The 21,650-nt window shown below is 42.3% G+C and overlaps 1 protein-coding gene and 1 non-coding gene across 3 annotated transcripts in view; both read right to left on the reverse strand.

The window, feature by feature from the left end:
- DCP1B (decapping mRNA 1B) overlaps positions 1–21,650 on the reverse strand; it is a 306,108-nt gene that overhangs the window by 61,096 nt on the left and 223,362 nt on the right. The window lies entirely within an intron of this gene.
- On the reverse strand, positions 7,157–7,287 carry LOC128665371 (small Cajal body-specific RNA 11). The gene has a single exon (XR_008403128.1). It is a non-coding gene; the product is annotated as a small Cajal body-specific RNA 11 (non-coding RNA).

Here is a 21,650-nt window from a genome sequence, read left to right on the forward strand (position 1 = left end):
GGCCTTTCACAATGGTTAAGACATATTTTAAATGCTTTTAAAATTTATTTTGTATGCAGAGATTTTTAAATGCAATTCAGAATTGTAAATTTATACTATACACACACATATATCCTATATAATAAAAGGCCAGGTATGTTTGTCCGACGCAGTCATGAGCCGAAGAGACTGAGCGAGACAAACATACTTGGCCTTAAAACATACCTGGCACGAGGTAGCATCAGGAAGCTCCAGCAGTCTTGGCTGTTAACTTGCAGCCGAGAGCTGGAGTTCCTGAAGCTCAAGGCATCTGCCGCATTTGGAGCCGGAGCGCGATTGGTGCTCCGCCTCCATATGAGGGCAGATGCCTGATTGTTACAGATGGCGATACTGTGTGTGTCACCGTCTGCAACGATCTTCTGCTGGTGCCTGTGGGAGGTGTGGGTGGAAGGGCCATACCCTGCGCAGGCCTGTGTACACGGGCTTTAACACTAGTGTATATATATATATATATATATATATATATATATATATATATATATATAAACACACACAGTATATATATAAAAAATAATTATGCTTAAATGATAAATTATTTTATTGCATGATGGCTAGAGTCCATGAGACATCACGTGTAGGATTAAAACGCAACTCCACTAGGACTACATTCCAGATCTATAATCCCTCCTACTTTTCCATAATCCGTTTGTCATATATATATATAGCCAAATAGATGGAGGAAAACAGAAAAACATAAATTATGCTTACCTGATAATTTCATTTCCATCGAGTGGAGGAGAGTCCATGGCTTCATTCATTACTATTGGGAATTAAGAACCTGGCCACCAGGAGGAGGAAAAGACACCCCAGCCAAAGGCTTAAATACCTCCCCCACTTCATCCCCCAGTCATTCTGCCGAGGGAACAAGTTACAGTAGGAGAAATATCAAGGTATAAAAGGTGCCAGAAGATGATTAAATTCAGGTCTGCGGGCGGGATCCGTGGACTCCTCCCCTCGATGGAAATTAAATTATCAGATAAGCATAATTTATGTTTTCCATTTAAAGGGGAGGAGAGTCCACGGCTTCATTCATTACTATTGGGAAACATATACCCAAGCTCTAGAGGACACTGAATGAAACCGGGAGGGTAAAAGGCAGACCCTAATCTGAGGGCACCACAACCTGTAAAACATTTCTCCCAAAAACAGCTTCCGCAGATGCAAAAACGTCAAACTTGTAAAACTTTGACAAAGTGTGTAAAGAGGACCAGGTAGCCGCCTGACAAATTTGCTCCATAGATGCCTCATTCTTGAAGGCCCAAGACGAAGCCACAGCTCTAGTTGAATGAGCCATGATCCTCTGAGGAGGCTTATGTCCCGCTGTCTCATAAGCCAAACGAATCAAGCTCCTCAACCAAAAAGACAAAGAAGTAGCAGAGGCCCTCTGCCCCTTGCGCTTCCCAGAATACACCACAAAAAGAGATGTAGACTCTCTGAAATTCTTTTGCATAAAAAGAGAAAAGCGCTCTACCAGGAACGAACAGCAGCTCATCAGCTAGTTCTATGGTGATTTACCACCCAGGAGCAGCCTCTTTTAGACCAGTGTGCTTTTCACAGAGGAAAACTTTCCCGAAGTATATCAGTCTGATTCTGCCATGTAAGGTCAGTCCAGCCCCGAAATACCAGGCAATTCTCCTCTGAACAAGAAACATGATAACCCCAGAAGATCGTTTTGGCACCCTATGGGCTTTGTCAGGGAGGTGCAGCCACATTCCTCTAAGCACACTGGGCAAGGAGTCCACATCTGGTTTCCCCCATCACCCATAGGGAGACTTCCCCAGGGTCATATTAATTTGCAACAGGAGGCAGAGAAGATCGTCTGGGGTTGTCATGTTCCTTGTTCAGAGGAGAATTGCCTGGTATTTCGGGGCTGGACTGACCTTACATGGGGGGGATCAGACTGATATACTTAAGGAAACTTTTCCTTTGTGAAAAGCACATTGTTCTAAAAGAGGCTGCTTCCGGGTGGTAAATCGTCAGAACTAGCTAATGAGCTGTTGTTCGTTCCTGGTACAGCGCTTCTCTCTTTTTGTATGCAAATTAATATGACCCTGGGGAAGTCTCCCTATGGGTGATGGGGGAAAACAGACGTGGACTCCTTGCCCAGTGTGCTTAGAGGAATGTGGCTGCACCTCACTGACGAGGCCAACAGGAGGCCGAAAAGATCGTCTGGGGTTGTCATGTTCCTTGTTCAGAGGAGAATTGCCTGGTATTTCGGGGCTGGACTGACCTTACATTGCGGGATCAGACTGATATACTTAAGGAAAGTTTTCCTTTGTGAAAAGCACATTGTTCTAAAAGAGGCTGCTTCCAGGTGGTAAATCGTCATAGAACTAGCTACTAAACTGTTGTTCGTTCGTGGTACAGCGCTTCTCTTTCTGTATGCAAATTAATATGACCCTGGAGAAGTCTCCCTATGGGTGATGGGGGAAACCAGATGTGGACTCCTTGCCCAGTGTGCTTAGAGGAATGTGGCTGCACCTCACTGACGAGGCACACAGGAGGCCGAAACGACCGTCTGGTGTTGTCATGTTCCTTGTTCAAAGGAGAATTGCCTGGTATTTCAGGGCTGGACTGACCTTACTTGGCGGGATCAGACTGATGTACTTAAGGAAAGTTTTCCTTTGTGAAATGCACACTCGTCTAAAAGAGGGTGCTTCCGGGTGGTAAATCGCCATAGAACTAGCTAATGACCTGTTGTTCGTTCCTGGTAGAGCGCTTCTCTCTTTGTATGTCTGAAATTCTTTGTAGCCTGGAGATAGAACCACATCTAGGTTATGAAGTAACCTCTCCTTTGAAGAAGAAGGGTTAGGACACAAAGAAGGAACCACTATTTCCTGATAGATATTACGGGTTAGGCACCACCTTGGGGAGAAACCCCAACCCAGTGCGAAGTACAGCCTTACCTGCATGAAACACCAGATAAGGAGGATCACATTGCAAGGCAGCTAGTTCAGATACTCTGCGCGCTGATGCAATAGCCAACAGGAAGAGAACCTTCCCGGACAAAATCCCAATGTCTATGGAATGCATAGATTCAAACAGAACCCTCTGCAAAACCTTAAGGACTAAGTTTAAGCTCCAAGGCGGAGCCGACTGTCAAAAGACAGGCCTGATTCTAGACAGAGCCTGAACAAAAGATTGTATATCAGGGAGCTCAGCGAGTCTCTTATGCAACAAAACCGATAATGCCGAAAGACCCTTCTGCAAACCATCTTGGAGAAAGGACAGAATCCTGACTACCTTCACCTTATGCCAAGGATATCCATACTTCTCACACCAGGACAAGTACTCCACACCTTATGGTAGTTGCAATGAGTGACTAGCGTCCTTGTCTGAATTAGAGTATCAATCACACTTTCGGAAAAGCCTCTCTTTGCTAAGACTAGGTGTTCAATCCCCATGCAGTCAGCCTCAGAGAATCTAGATTGCGATGTTAAAAGGGGTCCTGTGGCAACCTCCACGGCGGAGAGGATGACATCCCCACCAGATCCGCAAACCACGTCCTCCGCAGCCACGAAGGAGCAATCAGAATGGCGGGGGCCTGCTCGTGTTTTGTTGAGTGCCACTACGCGAGGTAGAAGTGGTAACGGTGGAAAAATGTAAGCTAGGCTGAATCCCCAAGGAACCACTAAGGCATCTATCAGCTCTGCCTGGGGATCCCTGGACATCGACCTGTATCGAGGTAGCTTGCAATTGAGTCTGGATGCCATGAGATCCATCTCCAGCGTTCCCCATCTGTAACAAATCTCCGCAAACACCTCGGGGTGAAGAGACCATTCCCCCAGATGAAAGTACTGTCTGCTGAGAAAGTCTGCTTCCCAGTTGTCCACACCTGGAATGTGAATCGCTGAGAGCGAGCAGTCGGACTCCGCCCACTCCAGAATTCGAGACACCTCCCTCATTGCAAGGAAGTTCATCGTAACCCCCATAGTTCGCAAAAATAATAGGGAACCTATTTTTAAAATTTGTGAATGGAATAAAAGGAACACCTGATTCTTTCCATTCCTTAGTTATGATTTAAGAAACCGAATAAGGAACTGGTAAGGCATCCAGCTGTTTGAGAGCTGGTTTAAAAAACAAATCAATTATTTTCAATGGTTGGTTATCAGTAATGATAGTATCACTTGGCTCTAGGGCAAACAAGACTTCCCGTAACAGAGTATGAATATGATTCATCCTAAAATTAAAGGAAACATATTTAGTGAATGCTTCAGTTGTAGAGCTCTCGGTTTCTAAAAATATGTCTACAGAGGACGAAACATTGTATTCTAAAGTAACCCCCTTCACTGTGGAATATTTAGTATGGTCACGTCTTAGGTTTGTCACAAAAAAAACTAAGGGTGTGTGGAGATCACCGTCTGCCCCTTGCATGCGTCTGCTGGAGGTATGAAAGACATCAACTCAGTAATAGCAGAGTGGACATTATTTAAACTATGGGGAACATTTCTTAGAAACCCACTGGGTATAGCTCAAGCCCAAGCTGCTAGACCTAGTCTACTATTAGACATAGACTCAGCACATGAGGTACAGAGCAGAGCAGAGCAGGGGGATACATCAGAACACCCTTACATAGTAAAAGTAAACATAGCTGTGAAGGCTTGAATTGTCAATGGATCACCCTTCCAGACGGTCAGCATATTGTCTGGAGACCTAAGTTGCACCGGTTTGTTTCATAATTAATTATAGAGGAATCAGTAATGATAGATGGTGAATATCTGAAACAGATAGTAATGGAACAATGTGCAACTGATATTACAGTTATGGTAATTGCATACTGTCACTTTAAGTGCTATGAAATTTTATTGAAATACCTACTTTAAGTTGGATTTAATTAAGCCCACTAAATAAGGGGATAAAACAATTAAATGTGCCTGGGTGTCTAACTGACCTTTACCCCAAAGAGCTCCTTTCCTGCTGCACTGCAGAGCCATTAACCCCTTCACCCATAAATATCTACATATACTCTGTGCGGTACTTTGCCTATCGTACCGCAAGACGTGTATTATATATATATATATATATAATTATATATATATATATATATATATATGGCTGAGCTTCAGGAAGCTCCAGCAGTCTCAGCTGTTAAGTTGCAGCCTAGAGCTGGATTTCCTGAGCTCCAGGAATCTGCCCGCATACGGAACCGGAGCATGATCAGTGCTCCGGTTTCATATGAGGGCAGATGCCTGATCATGTGTCACCGTCTGTAACAATCTTGCTGGTGCGGGTGGGTGGCCCAGCAGCGGAGTGGGGAGAGAGAGGAAGAGCCCCTGCGCTACAGAAAATAAAAATAAAAGGGACAGGGAGGGATGGGGCAGCTACACTACAGAAAAAGGGGTGTGGGGGTCCCTAACTTGCGATCACGGAAGTGGGGGGAGGTGGTGGGACCACTACACTACAGAAAAAAATTAAAATAAAAAATTACATAAAAAAGGGGGTTTTATAGGTACTGGCAGACAGCTGCCAGTACCTAAGATAGCGGCATTAGTTAAACGGTGTAGGGTTAGATAGCTGTTTGGGAGAGATCAGGGAAGTTGGAGGGTAATGGGATATCCTATCCTGCAGAAAAAAAAAATAATTAAAAAAATGTAATAAAAAAAAAAAAGCCTTACATTTTTATATTGGCAAAATGTCTGCCAGTACTTAAAGGGACCGTGAATCCAGATTTTTTTCTTTCGTGATTCAAATAGAGCATGCAATTTTAAGCAACTTTATAATTTACTCCTATTATCAGTTACTCTTCATTCTCTTGCTATCTTTATTTGAAAAGCAAGAATGTAAGTTTAGAAGCCGGCCTGTTTTTGGTTCACAACCTGGGTTGTGTTTGCTGATTGGTGGCTAAATACACTCACCATTAAACAATTGCTATCCAGTGTCCTGAACCAAAAATTGTCTGGCTCCTTAGCTTAGATGCCTTCTTTTTTAAATAAAGATAGCAAGAGAACGAAAAAAATTTTTTAGAAATAAATTAGAAAGTTGCATAAAATTGCATGCTCAACCTGAATTAAAAATTGGGTTTAGTATCCCTTTAAGATGAGGTGACCAGTGGGGGTGAGGGGGGGAAGAGAGTTGTTTGGGAGCTATCAGGTAGGGATCAGGTAGGTATCAGGGGGTGGGAAGTGTAAGGTAGGAGAGTAATCTCTACACTAAAGTTAAAATTAACCTTACAAGCTACCTAATTAACCCATTCACTATTTCTGTGTAAATGGAGTGATAGCAAAAATGCTAAAAATTCTTTGGGCAAGTTTTTCTCTGAAAGTCCCGGTAGCGAAGGGGTTAAATTTATATTGGTAAATATAAAGTGAGAGTAATCCCATTTTGCCTGTCTTTACGTTGTGTACATGTTTTTGCTAACAGCCAGTGGGCTCTGAAGGTGCATAGTACTTACATGTCAGCACCCTCGTCTACTGTGCTTACCTCAAGAGCAGATGACTGCTTACAGTAAGACTGGCCCATCTGAAACAGCGCAAGCACAGTGCAAATCATCTAAGAAACAACAGCATTTACAACCCAGGGGGATTTACATCCATATTTCACCAGAGGAGAGCTGTGGCTCACACAAGAAGCAGCACACTGTAGACCAGAGGACTGGTAGATCAATCAGAATTTTAAATTTTACTACACTTCATCATGGAGGCAAACATTTGACTGAGGGATTATGGGAAAGAGGGATGGATTAAAGTTCTGGAATGCAGGGGTGTTTTTGCTTCCTCTTAGTGGACCGGAGTTTAATCCAACATGTGATGTCTCGTGGACTCTCACCATCCTCTCATTTACATAGCACACAGACATGGATAACCTTTATAACAAGTGCCTAGGTCTAGGGACACAAAAGATAGAATTAATGCATTTCAATAGAACTGATCCAAAAGTAATCTTTATTACACAGACTTTAGAATTTTTCACTCAGGCAAAACAATTTTTTTTTTTTTTTATACAAAACATAAAAGTGCTGATTCTGTTCATGCTGCTTATAATTCCATGAACATGTTTTTCTATGACGTACATCACATTCACTGTGAAAATAAACACAAACATATTAATGATTAACAATGATTTGTTGATGTTGTTTTTAGGCATCAGACTCGCAGAGAAGTATACATTCTATTTGCAAAATGTCCTGTCGAGCCTTTAAGGAAAAGCACTCAAACTGTGTGCAGCCCTCCTAAACAGACAGTGTTACTGTTTGTCCGTCCACAGCCTCCAAACCATGCTGAATGGGAGGCATTAATGTGGAGTGGACATTTTTTATTTGCTATAAATCTGAATTTTTTCACTTTCTGTTGGACAACATATAGCAGCTATCAACAAGAACAGCTATTTCCTCCATTGGTGAAGCAAACACACTTTAATGTAATAGGATTTGGCATCCCCCTGGATTTTAGTCATTGTAACTATCCTCCCACATGTGACATAAAACAAATGAAGGGGAACAGTCATTGAATACTAGCAAGGATTAATTAAATGGGTAGAAAATAATTCTATATTTCTGTGATTTCCAAAGTATTACTTTCAATGATGTGTAAAAAGCATAAAATGATTTATGAATGAAAGAACAAATTAGTGCCAAAAATAATCCACATAAGCAATCTGTCCTTTACCAGGTGTTCCTGCTCCTGGGAACATTACACAAAATCCCAAAATTTTGAAAAATGTATATTATAATTAGATTTTTTATTTTTAAAATGTTCTCATTAATATTTTGGTATTAATATTTGTTTATAAATACTACAGGCTAAGGAACATATTTGATAAAAAGGAAATTTAAGCTTACCTGATAAATTTATTTCTTTTATGATATGATGAGTCCACGGATTTCATCCTTACTTATGGGATTACGCCTCCTGGTTAGCAGGAAGTGGCAAAGAGCACCACAGCAGAGCTGTATATATAGCTCCTCCCTTCCCTCCCACTCCAGTCATTCGACTGAAGTTAGGAAGAGAAAGGAAAAGCCAAAGGTGCAGAGGTGACTGAAGTTTAACAAAAATAAGTAATACCTGTCTTAGAAATGACAGGGTGGGCCGTGGACTCGTCATATCGTAAAATAAATAAATTTATCAGGTAAGCATAAATTTCCTTTTCTTTTACAAGATATGACGAGTCCACGGATTTCATCCTTACTTATGGGATACAATACCAAAGCAATAGGACACGGATGAAAGGGAGGGAAAAGACAGAAACCTAAACAGAAGGCACCACTGCTTGAAGAACCTTTCTCCCAAAAATAGCCTCAGATGAAGCAAAAATATAAAATTTGTAAAATTTGGAAAAAGTGTGAAGAGACGACCAAGTTGCAGCCTTGCAAATCTGTTCAACAGAAGCATCGTTTTTAAATGCCCATGAAGAAGCCACAGCCCTAGTGGAATGAGCCGTAATTCTTTCAGGAGGCTGCTGGCCAGCAGTCTCATATGCCAGACGGATGATACTCTTCAGCCAAAAAGAAAGAGGTAGCCGTAGCTTTCAGGCCCCTACGCTTTCCAGAAAAGACAATAAATAAAAAGAGGATGATTGATGAAATTCTTTAGTCGCCTGTAAGTAAAACTTCAGGGCACGAACCACGTCCAAGTTATGCAACAAACGCTCCTTCTTAGAAGAAGGATTAGGACACAATGAAGGAACAACAATTTCCTGATTAAAATTCCTATTAGAAACAACCTTAGGAAGAAAACCAGGTTTAGTACGTAAAACCACCTTATCAGAATGGAAAATAAGATAAGGAGAGTCACATTGTAACGCTGAAAGTTCAGAAACTCTGCGAGCAGAAGAAATAGCAACTAAAAATAAAACATTCCACGATAACAACTTAATATCTATGGAATGCATGGGTTCAAACGGAACCCCTTGAAGAACATTAAAAAACATAATTTATGTAAGAACTTACCTGATAAATTCATTTCTTTCATATTAGCAAGAGTCCATGAGCTAGTGACGTATGGGATATACATTCCTACCAGGAGGGGCAAAGTTTCCCAAACCTCAAAATGCCTATAAATACACCCCTCACCACACCCACAAATCAGTTTAACGAATAGCAGAGAAGTGGGGTGATAAGAAAAAAGTGCGAAAGCATAAAAAATAAGGAATTGGAATAATTGTGCTTTATACAAAAAAATCATAACCACCACAAAAAGGGTGGGCCTCATGGACTCTTGCTAATATGAAAGAAATGAATTTATCAGGTAAGTTCTTACATAAATTATGTTTTCTTTCATGTAATTAGCAAGAGTCCATGAGCTAGTGACGTATGGGATAATGAATACCCAAGATGTGGATCTTCAACGCAAGAGTCACTAGAGAGGGAGGGATAACATAAAGACAGCCAATTCCGCTGAAAATAATCAACACCCAAAATAAAGTTTAAATTTTATAATGAAAAAAACTGAAATTATAAGCAGAAGAATCAAACTGAAACAGCTGCCTGAAGTACTTTTCTACCAAAAACTGCTTCAGAAGAAGAAAACACATCAAAATGGTAGAATGTAGTAAAAGTATGCAAAGAAGACCAAGTTGCTGCTTTGCAAATCTGATCAACCGAAGCTTCATTCCTAAACGTCCAGGAAGTAGAAACTGACCTAGTAGAATGAGCTGTAATCCTTTGAGGCGGAGTCTTACCCGACTCGACATAAGCATGATGAATTAAAGATTTTAACCAAGATGCCAAAGAAATGGCAGAGGCCTTCTGACCTTTCCTAGAACCGGAAAAAATAACGAATAGACTAGAAGTCTTTTGGAAATTCTTAGTAGCTTCAACATAATATTTCAAAGCTCTAACTACATCCAAAGAATGCAATGATCTCTCCTTTCTTAGGATTAGGACACAATGAAGGAACCACAATTTCTCTACTAATGTTGTTAGAATTCACAACCTTAGGTAAAAATTTAAAAGAAGTTCGCAACACCGCCTTATCCTGATGAAAAATCAGAAAAGGAGACTCACGAGAAAGAGCAGATAATTCAGAAACTCTTCTAGCAGAAGAGATGGCCAAAAGAAACAAAACTTTCCAAGAAAGTAATTTAATGTCCAGGGAATGCATTGGTTCAAACGGAGGAGCTTGAAGAGCCCCCAGAACCAAATTCAAACTCCAAGGAGGAGAAATTGACTTAATAACAGGTTTTATACGAACCAAAGCTTGTATAAAACAATGAATATCAGGAAGATTAGCAATCTTTCTGTGAAAAACAGAAAGAGCAGAGATTTGTCCTTTCAAGGAACTTGCAGACAAACCTTTATCCAAACCATCCTGAAGAAACTGTAAAATTCTCGGAATTCTAAAAGAATGCCAGGAAAAATGATGAGAAAGACACCAAGAAATGTAAGTCTTCCAGACTCGATAATATATCTTCCTAGATATAGATTTACGAGCCTGTAACATAGTATTAATCACAGAGTCAGAGAAACCTCTTTGACTAAGAAACAAGCGTTCAATCGCCATACCTTCAAATTTAAGGATTTGAGATCCTGATGGAAAAAAGGACCTTGTGACAGAAGGTCTGGTCTTAACGGAAGAGTCCACGGTTGGCAAGAGGCCATCCGGACAAGATCCGCATACCAAAACCTGTGAAGCCATGCTGGAGCCACCAGCAGAACAAACGAGCATTCCTTCAGAATCTTGGAGATTACTCTTGGAAGAAGAACTAGAGGCGGAAAGATATAGGCAGGATGATACTTCCAAGGAAGTGACAATGCATCCACTGCTTCCGCCTGAGGATCCCTGGATCTGGACAGATACCTGGGAAGTTTCTTGTTTAGATGAGAAGCCATCAGATCTATTTCTGGAAGTCCCCACATTTGAACAATCTGAAGAAATACCTCTGGGTGAAGAGACCATTCGCCCGGATGTAACGTTTGGCGACTGAGATAATCCGCTTCCCAATTGTCTATACCTGGGATATGAACCGCAGAAATTAGACAGGAGCTGGATTCCGCCCAAACCAGAATTCGAGATACTTCTTTCATAGCCAGAGGACTGTGAGTCCCTCCTTGATGATTGATATATGCCACAGTGGTGACATTGTCTGTCTGAAAACAAATGAACGATTCTCTCTTTAGAAGAGGCCATGACTGAAGAGCTCTGAAAATTGCACGGAGTTCCAAAATATTGATTGGTAATCTCACCTCCTGGGATTCCCAAACCCCTTGTGCTGTCAGAGACCCCCAAACAGCTCCCCAACCTGTCAGACTTGCATCTGTTGAAATCACAGTCCAGGTTGGAAGAACAAAAGAAGCCCCCTGAACTAAACGATGGTGATCTGTCCACCACGTCAGAGAGTGTCGTACAATCGGTTTTAAAGATATCAATTGATATATCTTTGTGTAATCCCTGCACCACTGGTTCAGCATACAGAGCTGAAGAGGTCGCATGTGAAAACGAGCAAAGGGGATCGCGTCCGATGCAGCAGTCATAAGACCTAGAATTTCCATGCATAAGGCTACCGAAGGGAATGATTGAGACTGAAGGTTTCGACAAGCTGAAACCAATTTTAGACGTCTCTTGTCTGTCAGAGACAGAGTCATGGACACTGAATCTATCTGGAAACCTAAAAAGGTTACCCTTGTCTGAGGAATCAATGAACTTTTCGGGAAATTGATCCTCCAACCATGATCTCGAAGAAACAATACGAGTCGATTCGTATGAGATTCTGCTAAATGTGAAGACTGAGCAAGTACCAAGATATCGTCCAAATAAGGAAATACCACAATACCCTGTTCTCTGATTACAAACAGAAGGGCACCGAGAACCTTTGTAAAAATCCTTGGAGCTGTTGCTAGGCCAAACGGCAGAGCCACAAATTGGTAATGCTTGTCTAGGAAAGAGAATCTCAGAAACTGATAGTGATCTGGATGAATCGGAATATGCAGATATGCATCCTGTAAATCTATTGTGGACAAATAATGCCCTTGATGAACAAAAGGCAGAATAGTCCTTATAGTTACCATTTTGAATGTTGGTATCCTTACATAACGATTCAATATTTTTAGATCCAGAACTGGTCTGAAGGAATTCTCCTTCTTTGGTACAATGAAGAGATTTGAATAAAACCCCAGCCCCTGTTCCAGAACTGGAACTGGCATAATTACTCCAGCCAACTCTAGATCTGAAACACATTTCAGAAATGCTTGAGCCTTCGCTGGATTTACTGGGACACGGGAAAGAAAAAATCTCTTTGTAGGAGGCCTTATCTTGAAGCCAATTCTGTACCCGTCTGAAACAATATTCTGAATCCAAAGATTGTGAATTGAATTGATCCAAATTTCTTTGAAAAAACGTAATCTGCCCCCTACCAGCTGAGCTGGAATGAGGGCCGCACCTTCATGTGGACTTGGGAGCTGGCTTTGGTTTTCTAAAAGGCTTGGATTTATTCCAGACTGGAGATGGTTTCCAAACTGATACCGCTCCTGTGGATGAAGGATCAGGCTTTTGTTCCTTATTGTGACGAAAGGAACGAAAACGATTATTAGACCTAAATTTACCTTTAGATTTTTTATCCTGTGGTAAAAAAGTTCCTTTCCCTCCAGTAACAGTTGAAATAATAGAATCCAACTGAGAACCAAATAATTTATTACCCTGGAAAGAAAGGGAAAGCAAAGTTGACTTAGAAGACATATCAGCATTCCAAGTCTTAAGCCATAAAGCTCTTATAGCTAAAATAGCTAGAGACATATACCTGACATCAACCCTAATGATATCAAAGATGGCATCACAAATAAAGTTATTAGCATGTTGAAGAAGATTAACAATGCTATGAGAATTATGATCTGTTACTTGTTGCGCTAAAGCTTCTAACCAAAAAGTTGAGGCTGCAGCAACATCCGATAAAGATATAGCAGGTCTAAGAAGATTACCTGAACATAAGTAAGCTTTTCTTAGAAAGGATTCAATCTTCCTATCTAAAGGATCCTTAAAGGAAGTACTATCTGCCGTAGGAATAGTAGTACGTTTAGCAAGAGTAGAGACAGCCCCATCAACCTTAGGGATTTTGTCCCAAAACTCTAATCTGTCAGATGGCACAGGATATAATTGCTTAAAACGTTTAGAAGAAGTAAATGAATTACCCAAATTATTCCATTCCCTGGAGATTACTTCAGAAATAGCATCAGGGACAGGAAAAACTTCTGGAATAACTACAGGAGATTTAAAAACCTTATTTAAACGTTTAGATTTAGTATCAAGAGGACCAGAATCCTCTATTTCTAATGCAATTAAGACTTCTTAAGTAAAGAACGAATAAATTCCATTTTAAATAAATATGAAGATTTATCAGCATCAACCTCTGAAACAGAATCCTCTGAACCAGAGGAATCATTATCAGAATCAGAATGATGATGTTCATTTAAAAATTCATCTGAAAAATGAGAAGTTTTAAAAGACCTTTTACGTTTACTAGAAGGAGGAATAACAGACATAGCCTTCTTAATGGATTTAGAAACAAAATCTCTTATGTTAACAGGAACACTCTGAGTATTAGATGTTGATGGAACAACAACAGGTAATGTAACATTACTAAAGGAAATATTATCTGCATTAACAAGTTTGTCATGACATTCATTACAAACAACAGCTGGAGGAACAGATACCACAAGTTTACAGCAGATACACTTAACTTTGGTAGATCCAGCACCAGGCAGCAATTTTCCAGAAGTATCTTCTGACTCAGTTTCAACGTGGGACATCTTGCAATATGTAATAGAAAAAACAACATATAAAGCAAAATTGATCAAATTCCTTAAATGACAGTTTCAGGAATGGGAAAAAATGCCAGTGAATAAGCTTCTAGCATCCAGAAGCAATAAACAATGAGACTTAAATAATGTGGAGACAATAGTGACGCCCATATTCTTTTAGCGCCAAAAAAGACGTACACATTATTTGGCGCCTAAATGCTTTTGGCGGCAAAAATGACGCCACATCCGGAACGCCAACACTTTTGGCGCAAAAAAACGTCAAAAAATGACGCAACTTCCGGCGACACGTATGACGCCGGAAACGAGAAAAAAAAATTTTTGCGCCAAAAGAATCTGCGCCAAGAATGACGCAATAAAATGAAGCATTTTCAGCCCCCGCGAGCCTAACAGCCCACAGGGAAAAAAAGTCAAATTTTAAGGTAAGTAAAAAATGATTTATTCATATGCATTATCCCAAATATGAAACTGACTGTCTGAAATAAGGAACGTTGAACATCCTGAGTCAAGGTAAATAAATGTTTGAACACATATATTTAGAACTTTATATAAAAGCGCCCAACCATAGCTTAGAGTGTCAAAGAAAATAAGACTTACTTACCCCAGGACACTCATCTACATGTAGTAGAAAGCCAAACCAGTACTGAAACGAGAATCAGTAGAGGCAATGGTATATATAAGAGTATATCGTCAATCTGAAAAGGGAGGTAAGAGATGAATCTCTACGACCGATAACAAAGAACCTATGAAATAGACCCCGTAGAAGGAGATCATTGAATTCAAATAGGCAATACTCTCCTCACATCCCTCTGACATTCACTGCACGCTGAGAGGAAAACCGGGCTCCAACCTGCTGCGGAGCGCATATCAACGTAGAATCTAGCACAAACTTACTTCACCACCTCCATAGGAGGCAAAGTTTGTAAAACTGATTTGTGGGTGTGGTGAGGGGTGTATTTATAGGCATTTTGAGGTTTGGGAAACTTCTGCCCCTCCTGGTAGGAATGTATATCCCATACGTCACTAGCTCATGGACTCTTGCTAATTACATGAAAGAAACTAAATTCAAACTCCAGGGTGGAGCAATTGGTCTAAACACAGGCTTGATTCTAGTCAGAGCCTGACAAAAAGATTGAACGTCTGGAACATCTGCCAAACCCTTGTGTAGTAAAATCGACAAAGCAGAAATTTGTCCCTTTAAGGAACTTGCTGACGACCCTTTCTCCAATCCTTCTTGGAGAAAAGATAAAATCCTGGGAATCCTAACTCTACCCCATGAGTAGCCCATGGATTTGCACCAATAAAGATATTTACGCCATATCTTATGGTAGATCTTTCTAGTGACAGGCTTACGTGCCTGAATCAAAGTATCAATGACCGAATCAGAGAACCCCCGCTTAGATAAAATCAAGCGTTCAATCTCCAAGCAGTCAGCTGCAGAGAAATTAAATTCGGATGATGGAAGGGTCCCTGAATGAGAAGGTCCTGCCTCAATGGAAGCTTCCACGGCGGCAGAGAGGACATGTCCACCAGATCGGCATACCAAGTACTGCGAGGCCACGCAGGCGCGATTAGAATTACCGAAGCCCTCTCCTGTTTGATCCGTGCAATAACCCAGGGAAGGAGAGAAAACGGTGGAAACACATAAGCTAGGTTGAACGACCAAGGCATCTATCAGTTCGGCCTGAGGATCCCTTGACCTTGATCCGTATCTTGGGAGCTTGGCATTCTCACGAGACGCCATCAGATCCAATTCCGGTCTGCCCCATCTGAGAATCAGGGTGGCAAAAACCTCCGAATAGAGTTCCCACTCCCCCAGATAAAATGTCTGTCTGCTTAAAAAGTCCGCTTCCCAGTTGTCCAGTCCTGGGATGTAGATTGCTGACAGATAACAAGAGTGAGCTTCCGCCCATCGAATTATCTTGGATACTTCTGTCATCGCTAAGGAACTCCTCGTTCCTCCCTGATGATTGACGTAAGCTACAGTTGTGATGTTTTCCGACTGAAATCGGATTAATTTGGCCGAAGTAAACTGAGGCCAAGCCTGAAGTGCATTGAATATTGCTCTCAATTCCAGAATATTGATTGGAAGTAGAGACTGCGACCGAGTCCACACCCCCTGAGCCTTCAGGGAATTGCAGACCGCACCCTAGCCCAGTAGACTGGCGTCCGTTGTCACTATCACCCAAGAGGGTCTGCGGAAGCACGTCCCTTGGGACAGATGATCTGGCGACAACCACCAAAGAAGAGAGAGTCTCTTGTCTCCTGATCCAGACTTATCTGAGGAGACAAAGTTGCATAATCTCCATTCCACTGCCCGAGCATGCACAGTTGTAGCTGTCTGAGATGAAATCAAGCAAACGGAATGATGTCCATCGCCGCCACCATCAATCCAATCAACTCCATGCACTGAGCCACTGATGGTTGAGGATTGGACTGAAGGGCTCGGCATGTATTCAGAATCTTTGACTTTCTGAGCTCTGTCAGGAAAATTTTCATGGATATAGAATCTATTAGAGTTCCCAAGAAGGGAACCCTTGTCTATGGAATTAGTGAACTCTTTTCAGGATTCACCTTACACCCGTGAGACCTCATAAAGGATAGAACCATGTCTGTATGAGATTTTGTCAGATGGTAAGACGACGCCTGGATCAGAATATCGTCCAGATAAGGCGCCACTGCAATGCCCCACGGCCTGAGAACCGCCAGAAGGGACCCTAGAACCTTAGTGAAGATCCTGGGTGCTGTGGCCAAACCGAAGGGAAGAGCCACGAACTGAAAATGTTTGTCCAGGAAGGCAAACCTTAGGAACTGATGATGATCCTTGTGGATAGGAATATGAAGATATGCATCCTTCAAGTCCACGGTAGTCATATATTGACCCTCCTGGATCAATGGTAGAATTGTTCGAATAGTCTCCCATCTTGAAGGATGGGACTCTGAGAAACTTGTTAAGACTTTTTAGATCTAAAATAGGTCGAAACGTGCCCTCTTTTTTGGGGACCACGAAAAGATTTGAGTAAAACCCCTGCCCCTGTTCCAGTATTGGAACGGGACGAATTACTCCCATAGTAGAGAGGTCTTTTACACAACGTAAGAACGCCTCTCTTTTTATCTGGTCTACAGACAACCGAGAAAGAAGAAACCTCCCCCTTGGGAGAGAATTTTTGAATTCCAGATGATACCCTTGGGACACGATTTCCAGTGTCCAGGGGTACTGAACATCTCTTACCCAAGCCTGGGTAACGAGAGAAAGTCTGCCCCCTACCAGATGCGGTCCCGGATCGAGGGCCGCCCCTTCATGCTGTCTTGGTAGCAGCAGCGGGCCTCTTGGGTTGTTTACCCTTGTTCCAAGCCTGGTTGGGTCTCCAGACGGACTTGGCCTGAGCAAAATTCCCTTCCTGTTTAGTGGAAGAAGAAGAAGGGACTCCTTTGAAGTTCCGCAAAATAATTTTGTTTACGCCTCAGTTTAGCTGTTCTATCCTGAGGTAGGAGATGACCGTTACCTCCCGTAATGTCAGAAATGATTTCTTTCAAGTCAGGCCCGAAAAGGAATAGCCAAAAGCTTTGACTTAGATGACACATCAGCAGACCAAGATTTTAACCATAACGCTCTACGCGCTAAAATGGCAAATCCGGCATTCTTAGCCGCCAATTTGGCAATCTGAAAGGTGGCATCCGTAATAAAAAAAATAGCCAGCTTAAGAGCCTTAATTCTATCTAAAATTTCCTCTAAAGGAGTCTCAGTCTTAAGAGACTCTTCTAAGGCGTCAAACCAGAAGGCCGCCGCAGTTGTAACTGGTACAATGCAGGCCGTCAGTTGTAAAAGGAAACCCTGATGAATAAATAACTTTTTTAGAAGACCCTCCAATTTCTTATCCATAGGGTATTCGAAAGCACAACTGTCCTCAATAGGAAAAACATAATTTATGCTTACCTGATAAATTTATTTCTCTTGTAGTGTATCCAGTCCACGGATCATCCATTACTTGTGGGATATTCTCCTTCCCAACAGGAAGTTGCAAGAGGATCACCCACAGCAGAGCTGCTATATAGCTCCTCCCCTAACTGTCATATCCAGTCATTCGACCGAAAACAAACAGAGAAAGGAGAAACCATAGGGTGCAGTGGTGACTGTAGTTTAAATTAAAATTTAGACCTGCCTTAAAAGGACAGGGCGGGCCGTGAACTGGATACACTACAAGAGAAATAAATTTATCAGGTAAGCATAAATTATGTTTTCTCTTGTTAAGTGTATCCAGTCCACGGATCATCCATTACTTGTCGGATACCAATACCAAAGCTAAAGTACACGGATGATGGAAGGGACAAGGCAGGATTAAGCGGAAGGAACCACTGCCCGAAGAACCTTTCTCCCAAAAACAGCCTTCGAAGAAGCAAAAGTATCAAATTTGTAAAATTTTGAAAAAGTGTGAAGCGAAGACCAAGTCGCAGCCTTGCAAATCTGTTCAACAGAGGCCTCATTTTTGAAGGCCCATGTGGAAGCCACAGCTCTAGTAGAATGAGCTGTAATCCTTTCAGGGAGCTGCTGTCCAGCAGTCTCATAGGCTAGGCGTATTACGCTCCAAAGCCAAAAGGACAGAGAGGTTGCCGAAGCTTTTTGACCTCTCCTCTGTCCAGAGTAAACGACAAACAGAGAAGATGTTTGACGAAAATCCTTAGTAGCTTGTAAGTAAAACTTCAAGGCACGGACTACGTCCAGATTATGTAAAAGACGTTCCTTCTTTGAAGAAGGTTTAGGACACAATGATGGAACAACAATCTCTTGATTGATATTCTTGTTAGAAACCACCTTAGGTAAAAACCCAGGTTTGGTACGCAGAACTACCTTATCTGCATGAAAAATCAGATAAGGAGAATCACATTGTAAGGCAGATAGCTCAGAGACTCTCCGAGCCGAGGAAATAGCCATGAAAAACAGAACTTTCCAAGATAAAAGTTTAATATCAATGGAATGAAGGGGTTCAAACGGAACTCCTTGAAGAACTTTAAGAACCAAGTTTAAGCTCCACGGAGGAGCAACAGGTTTAAACACAGGCTTAATTCTAACCAAAGCCTGACAAAATGCCTGGACGTCTGGAACTTCTGCCAGACGCTTGTGCAAAAGAATAGACAGAGCAGAAATCTGTCCCTTTAAGGAACTAGCTGATAATCCTTTGTCCAAGCCCTCTTGGAGAAAATACAATATTCTAGGAATCCTAACCTTACTCCATGAGTAATTCTTGGATTCACACCAATAAGGATATTTACTCCATATCTTGTGGTGGATTTTCCTGGTAACAGGCTTTCGTGCCTGTATTAAGGTATCAATGACTGACTCTGAGAAGCCACGCTTTGATAGAATCAAGCGTTCAATCTCCATGCAGTCAGTCTCAGAGAAATTAGATTTGGATGATTGAAAGGACCTTGTATCAGAAGGTCCTGTCTTAGAGGCAGAGTCCATGGTGGAAAGGATGACATGTCCACTAGGTCTGCATACCAAGTCCTGCGTGGCCATGCAGGTGCTATCAGAATCACAGATGCTCTCTCCTGTTTGATTTTGGCAATCAGTCGAGGGAGCAGAGGAAACGGTGGAAACACATAAGCCAGGTTGAAGAACCAAGGCGGTGCTAGAACATCTATCAGCGTCGCTTCTGGGTCCCTGGACCTGGATCCGTAACAAGGGAGCTTGGTGTTCTGGCGAGACGCCATGAGATCCAACTCTGGTTTGCCCCAACGATGAATCAATTGAGCAAACACCTCCGGATGGAGTTCCCACTCCCCCGGATGGAAAGTCTGACGACTTAGAAAATCCGCCTCCCAGTTCTCCACGCCTGGGATATGGATTGCCGACAGGTGGCAAGAGTGGGACTCTGCCCAGCAAATTATTTTTGAGACTTCTAACATCGCTAGGGAACTCCTGGTTCCCCCTTGATGGTTGATGTAAGCCACAGTCGTGATGTTGTCCGACTGAAATCTGATGAACCTCAGTGTTGCTAACTGAGGCCAAGTCAGAAGAGCATTGAATATCGCTCTTAACTCCAGAATATTTATTGGAAGGAGTTTCTCCTCCTGAGTCCATGATCCCTGTGCCTTCAGGGAGTTCCAGACTGAACCCCAACCTAGAAGGCTGGCATCTGTTGTTACAATTGTCCAATCTGGCCTGCGAAAGGTCATACCCTTGGACAGGTGGACCCGAGACAACCACCAGAGAAGAAAATCTCTGGTCTCTTCATCCAGATTTAGCAGAGGGGACAAATCTGTGTAATCCCCATTCCACTGACTGAGCATGCATAGTTGCAGCAGTCTGAGATGTAGGCGTGCAAACGGCACTATGTCCATTGCCGCTACCATTAAGCCGATTACTTCCATGCACTGAGCCACCGAAGGGCGAGGAATGGAATAAAGAACACGGCAGGAATTTAGAAGTTTTGATAACCTGGACTCCGTCAGGTAAATTTTCATTTCTACAGAATCTATAAGAGTCCCTAAGAAGGAGACTCTTGTGAGTGGGGATAGAGAACTCTTTTCCTCGTTCACTTTCCACCCGTGCGACCTCAGAAATGCCAGAACTATCTCTGTATGAGACTTGGCAACTTGAAAGTTTGACGCCTGTATCAGGATGTCTTCTAGATACGGAGCTACCGCTATGCCTCGCGGTCTTAGAACCGCCAGAAGTGAGCCCAGAACCTTTGTAAAGATTCTCGGGGCTGTAGCCAACCCAAAGGGAAGAGCTACAAATTGGTAATGCCTGTCTAGAAAGGCAAACCTTAGAAACCGATGATGGTCTTTGTGAATCGGTATGTGAAGGTAGGCATCCTTTAGGTCCACTGTGGTCATGTACTGACCCTCTTGGATCATGGGTAGGATGGTCCGAATAGTTTCCATTTTGAAAGATGGAACTCTGAGGAATTTGTTTAAGATCTTTAGATCCAAAATTGGTCTGAAGGTTCCCTCTTTTTTGGGAACCACAAACAGATTTGAATAAAAACCCTGTCCTTGTTCCATCCACGGAACTGGATGGATCACTCCCATAATTAGGAGGTCTTGCACACAGCGTAGGAATGCCTCTTTCTTTATCTGATTTGCAGATAGCCTTGAAAGATGAAATCTCCCTTGTGGAGGGGAAGCTTTGAAGTCCAGAAGATATCCCTGAGATATGATCTTGAAAATCTCTTGCCCATGCCTGGGCGAAGAGAGAAAGTCTGCCCCCTACTAGATCTGTCGCCGGATAGGGGGCCGTTCCTTCATGCTGTCTTAGAGGCAGCAGCAGGCTTTCTGGCCTGCTTGCCTTTGTTCCAGGACTGGTTAGGGTTTCCAGGCCTGCTTAGATTGAGCAAAAGTTCCCTCTTGCTTTGAAGCGGAGGAAGTTGATGCTGCACCTGCCTTGAAATTTCGAAAGGCACGAAAATTAGACTGTTTGGCCTTTGCTTTGGCCCTGTCCTGAGGAAGGGTATGACCCTTACCTCCAGTAATGTCAGCAATAATTTCCTTCAAACCAGGCCCGAATAAGGTCTGCCCCTTGAAAGGACTGTTGAGTAATTTAGACTTCGAAGTCACGTCAGCTGACCAGAATTTAAGCCATAGCGCCCTACGCGCCTGGATGGCGAATCCGGAATTCTTAGCCGTTAGTTTAGTCAAATGAACAATGGCATCAGAAACAAATGAGTTAGCTAGCTTAAGTGTTCTAAGCTTGTCAATAATTTCAGTCAATGGAGCTGTATGGATGGCCTCTTCCAGGGCCTCAAACCAGAATGCTGCCGCGGCCGTGACAGGCGCTACGCATGCAAGGGGCTGTAAAATAAAACCTTGTTGAATAAACATTTTCTTAAGGTAACCCTCCAATTTTTTATCCATTGGATCTGAAAAAGCACAACTGACCTCAACTGGGATAGTGGTACGCTTTGCTAAAGTAGAGACTACTCCC

This window comes from Bombina bombina, chromosome 6 (genome assembly GCF_027579735.1).
Source record: "Bombina bombina isolate aBomBom1 chromosome 6, aBomBom1.pri, whole genome shotgun sequence".
NCBI lineage: Eukaryota > Metazoa > Chordata > Amphibia > Anura > Bombinatoridae > Bombina > Bombina bombina.